Here is a 6,000-nt window from a genome sequence, read left to right on the forward strand (position 1 = left end):
AGGCTTTGTGGGAGGTGCTGACCCCCATACAGGAGCAAAGAGAAACAACAGAGGCCTGGCCAGCCATTTCCCAGGAAGACAGGGAGAGCAGGGGCTCCCAGGCATTGCCAAACTGCCCGTTCCTGTCCCCATGGGGTTTGGGCCTTGGCAGATGCCAGGCCCTGAGCCCTGCCTTCTGCAAAGAACAACTGAGTTCCTCCCTCTGAAACTATATACACATGCATATTATATATATATACATATATATACACATTGTGTGTACATATATATATTCATCTATATAGGTATGTGTGTATATATACTTTAATATATATGACACATTGTATGTGTGCATATATATATTCATTTGTATATGTGCTCATGTGTATACTTTATGGGTATGTATGGGTATGTATAGTTAATATGCACACTTATATATCTTTTTAGTATGTATTTTTAATGTGTGTATCTTTTCAGTGTATATAGATTCGATGTACATATATATTCTGTGTATATTCTATAAACATATACATAGAAGACACACAAGATATACACTTGGCATATCTACACATGCACATATAGAATATATACATATATTCTAAGAATATCTATTTTGATGTAGGAGAGACTGAGGCAGGACTCAGGCCTGGAGGCAGAGGGGAGCTGAGAGAGCCAACAGCTGGAGGCAGATGCTCAGGTCACAAGGATGAATGGAATGAGGGAGGAGCATAGTCCTAGCCCAGAAATCCAGAAAAATCAGGGAAATCAAGTCACTAGCTGGTCTGGGTGGAAGCGGGGAGTGCCATGACCCACAGATCTGTGAGGGAAAAAAACATGAGGAGCAAGAGATAAGACAGAACCAGTTGAGAAAAGCAGCAAGATTTGTTTTTGACCAAATTAATGGTAAACAGAAATATGAACAAATCAAACTCTAGCCTTCCTTTATACCTTGATTCTGTTCATGCTGCCTCTCTGTACACAGCACCAAGCTGACTAGAGCCAAAGTGCACTCTCTCTCTTGTGCTCTCTTTCTTTTTTTCTCTCTCTTTCTCTCTCTCTCTCTCTCACACACACTCACATAATTTATTATTCTCAGATACAGAATCTCTTAGATAAATAAAGTACTATACTAATTTTAAACATTCTGATGAAAGTCAGTGTCGTTTTCAGAGATATTATTCTTATTGCTTCAAGATGGGTATTATATAAAATAAGTATAAATAAATACAAGATCATAATATCTGGGGTATTCATGTTATAGTTTTTATTTATTGCAGTAATTTATGCATATGTTTTTTGTAACATTGACCCTATTTTTAAGCAGGACATCAGTGAGTTAGACCAACCTTCATAATTTAGATTGAAATATGGAAAACTTCATTTATTTGACAAGCATTTATTGAATACCTATTATGGGTTGGATATGATTGCAGGACCTTGGACCACATGCCAGTGAGCAAAATAAATAATATACAAATGCATAATATAAATTTATTAAATATTAATATAAATATAAAACATACTTTCATGGAGCAAGCAATTATAAGCTATATTTTGTACTAAGAGAACATGTTATAAATTCACCTTACACATGGCACATGTCTGTCTAACATGGGTTTATTTTCTAGTCTTTGAATTTTTACCAGACCGTAAGATGATGGGAAGGAAGTGTATCCCTGGATACCTTGACCCTGAGGAGAGAGCAAGGATAAATAAGACCATATTTTAAGAAATGAGTATAAGAAGCTATCCTATTTGGAAAAATAATAATGAACAAACAAAAAGTGTATCTTAAACTCAGCTTCCATTTTGAATGTGACCTGATATGGACCAACACTCTCCAGGGGTGGAATGAGGCTGCTAGGGTATGACTGACTCCCCATGCAGGAACTGAGGTGAAAGCAAAAGTCTGACATTCAATGACTCGAGGCCAGTTTTGTAAACCATGAGCCCCCTGAATGGCTGACACTCCCCCACCCCCAACCCCCTGGCAAGAGCATGGTTCAGACATAAGTCCTGCTCTTCATGACGTTTCTCAATTGTTTTTAAGGAAGATTAATAATCTCTTCATAGCTATAGTGCTTATTTAAACATTGCCCTTCCAGCTAGGTGCCAGTGGCTAATGAAATTCTAGCTACTCAGGAAGCTGAGATCTGAAGATCACAGTTCAAAGCCAGTCTGGAAAAGAAAGTCCATGAGATTTTTATCTCCAATTAACCATCAAAAATCCAGATGGGGAGGTGTGGTTCAAGTGATAGAGTGGTAGATTTGAGCAAAAATATTCAGAGACAGCACCCAGACTCTGAGTTCAAGATCCAGGACCATACATACATACATACATACATACATACATACATACATACATACATAAATTGCACATCCACAATGTGCTTCTTTCCAGGAAAACAATTCATGTATGTCTGAATGAGAGTAGAGTATATTTATTAACACTTTTGATATTCTATTTCAATTATGGAATAATATTCCATATCCCAGAAAAGTCATGGGAAAGTTTGAAATAAAATCCTAAACATAATGCGCATGGGGAGATTTTTTGTTTTGGAGTGGGGTAATAGAAGTGTTCTAAAATGGGATTGTGGTGATGATTGCACAATTCTGTAAATTCACTCAATTTGTCTGGTTGAAACAGGAATTTGATTGTATGCAAATTGCAGCTGAATATAAAACCCTGCAATGTGACACCTAAAGATGGACTGTAGTCATCCTCACACTAAACCTGATGAACTAAAAGTCATAAACACAATGAAGCCTAATGGGCTGGGTTACATGTTTTTCACTGTGTTCTTTTTGGTAGACAACATGGTGGTGGCGCCTCTTTGCTGTGAAACATTTCTCAGAGCAGGAGTCACATTTGCACTGGTCTCTCTGCTAGCCTCGGTAGATCTGGTGTGGCCTAGTCTTCTGAGGCACCTGGAGGAGGCTCTGATTCCTGGTGATCAGAGCAGCTCCTTCAGAAACGATTCTCTCCATTCTGTCATATCTGCAGCAAAGGCAGTCTCTAATCTATGTAAACCCAGAACCTCACAAAAGAGTACTTGCAAAAGGAGATCAACAGAGCAAGCAGGTGAAGTCAGGTGACTCAGAAATGTGTTTGGAATTATTAAGAGATTAAGCAGTTAATAACATTCCTTAGCCAACCCAAATGCTTAATGGTTTCTGACAGAGGTTCAAATGTCTGTGGTCAACATTTTATACCAACAAAATTTCAGCTGAGATCGTTGATTTCATAGGCATCTTTATTTTTAATCTCATGGACCAGCTTCTTAGTTTGAGGTGACATTTCCAAGCTACAGGCATTACAGAATGTTCCAAGGTTTAAGGCAAAGATAACAGTTGTGGCCAAAACTGACTTGGAACTGGGCCAAGCTGTCTTGTGTTGTTTTAAAGCAAGAAGGTGTTCACAGATGGCCGAGGGAGAGATTTAGCAAGTCCGTGCTAATCACACCCAGACAGAAAGGGAATACCTCTCCTGCCAACAGCCACTCCTGTGTTCCTCTTGGAGCTTTCTTGCTTGGCTAAATCACAATAAAGTATGATATTTAATAACCGGAAGCATCTCATGTTCCTTGTTATCATTTTATTAGAATCTATTCATTGAACAAAAATGGATTTTGTTATAACATTTTCATACATGTATATACTTGCTCCCTTTCTCAAGTACCTTCACTTAGTCCTGTCTCCATGGGTCCCTTTCCTCTTTGTAAACAATTCCCCTTCTACTACCATTACTTTCTTTTTTCAGATTTAGGTTCTACATACAAGAGAAAACTTAAGATACTTGTTTACCTGAGTCTAGCCTCATTTGCCAAAGAGTATGGCCTGTAGTTTCATGCATTTCCTGTAATGACATAACTTTGTTCTTTTGGGGCTGAATAATGCTCTATTGTATATTTGTGCCACAGTTTCTTTACCCATTCATCTGTTGATGGGTGCCTAGCTGATTCCATGACTGTGAAGAAAGCATCAATAAAAAACAAATTACCCGGTCTGAATCCTTCAGGTGCCCAGGCAGGTGTGTGGGAGTGAGCTATCCCCATGAAAAGAGGTCCCAAGAGGTAATTCCAGGTCCGATGAAGAGACAGTGGATGTTCAGAAACTTTGGACCATAACATATTCTAGGGTCTTGGTGATTTCACTTCTATATACTTTTACACTTCTGTTAGAGCCTCAAGTAGATGAACCATCCCTAACAAATTCTATAAAAGGAACAAATTATTTTCCTCCAGCCTAAAAAGAAATTGATCTTTCTTTACAAAACTGTACTTTAAAGCTGGGTACCAGCGTCTCATACCTGTAATCCTAGCTACTCAAGAGGCTCAAAGCCAGCCTGGGCATGAAAGACCATGAGACTCTTATCCCAATAAACCACCAGAAAACCAGAAGTGGTGCTGTGGCTCAAAGTGGTAGCATGCTAGCCTTAAGCTGCAGAGCTCAGGGATAGTGCCCAGGCCCAGAGTTTAAGCCCCATTACCAACCAAAAAAAAGCAAGAAAAGAAAAGAAAAAGAAAAAAAACCCAACAATAACAGAAAAAAACTGTATTTTGCTGCATGAGACATTTTATATTAAATGTCTATTCATGATACAATTGCAATATCCTATATTACTAATTATCAGTAGCCAAAATGTGATAAGTACTAAGATTTATTTATTTATTTTGCTTTGGAACTATAACATAAAATGTTATATGTGAGAGATGATGCCGAAAAGAACATTAAATTCAATTGATAGACATGTATTTATCGGTTATGAATAAGTGAGTGTACAGAATGAGACTGATTTTGCTAGGCATGGAGGCCTGTGCCTGTGATGGTGGCAGTTGGTGAACAGAGACAGGTAGATTGAGAATTCAAGGCCAACCTACTCGGCTGTGCACCAAGTAATGTCTCATTTCACAAACACACAAATAAAGAAGAGATCAACATGCTTTAGAGTTCTCACAATGCTATTCTTGTTGGGAAACAGAAAATAAACTCATGAAGGAGACAGTTGCATACCTGTGAGAATTCTATAGATGAAATCATGAAGAGGTCAGAGGGGTCCTCATCTGTTTAAGGTAGTTAGTGAAGGCTGCCAGAGGAGGAAAATCAAAGAACCATTCCCTACGTGATCTAGACATGACTGCTGTTACAGAAAAATCAGAGCAGAAAATACCTCCCTGCTCTGATGCCTTCTATTATTGCTACAACACCAGATAGCTGGTGTTGGGCTGTTGCAGAGAAAGCATGTCATATCAGGTAATATCTTTTCATAATTTTTCTAGCTTTTATTAACTACCTATACTTCAAAAATACTCCAATTATTGAGTGGATTAATACTCTTTCAATATTTTCCCAGTTTGGTGGAGTCCAATTTTAAGTGGAAGTGTTATTGCACTTAAAAGGTGGGATGCTTGAATATTAGCCATAACAAAAATGATACTCCAGAAAACTACTTTTTTTTGCTATCAAATAGACCATGAATGTGGCTTGGTAGAAAATTACAAACCACACTGGAGTTATTCGTGACAAGTGGAGAAAATAAGGTTGCATTTTTAAAAAAGCGGTTAGTCATTAGGCTTTCAAACTACTGACTGAGGGAAATATAACAGATAGAGGTGATTTTTATAATGCCTGTCTGAGCTTCACCCAATATTGCATGGAAGTATTTCAATTATAATATCAATTGATTGTATAAGATGTAACCAGCTGCTAGCTCATAGCTATTTTCTGCCTTCGCTTCTATTCTTGCTAGAACCCTAATTTTGTGCTGATAGCAAGAAGCCCTTTTGGAAAAGCTAGGTCCTTTCTTAAGCACCAAGAGAATCACCCCATTCTTGCCCGGTGTTGTTTTCCATAGCCATGTGACCACATTACCACCAATGACGTGGGAAAGAGGTCTGGGTTAAGGTATCAGTGTACTTGAGAAATGTCTTTTTCTTGCCTATAAGAGAGCATGAGAGGAAACAACTTGCTCCTTCATATTCTGCCTTGGAGTCTTGGATCTACCTTTGATGTCAAGGA

Source organism: Megascapheus bottae, chromosome 8, assembly GCF_031878675.1.
Source record: "Megascapheus bottae isolate mThoBot1 chromosome 8, mThoBot2.hap1, whole genome shotgun sequence".
Lineage (NCBI taxonomy): Eukaryota > Metazoa > Chordata > Mammalia > Rodentia > Geomyidae > Megascapheus > Megascapheus bottae.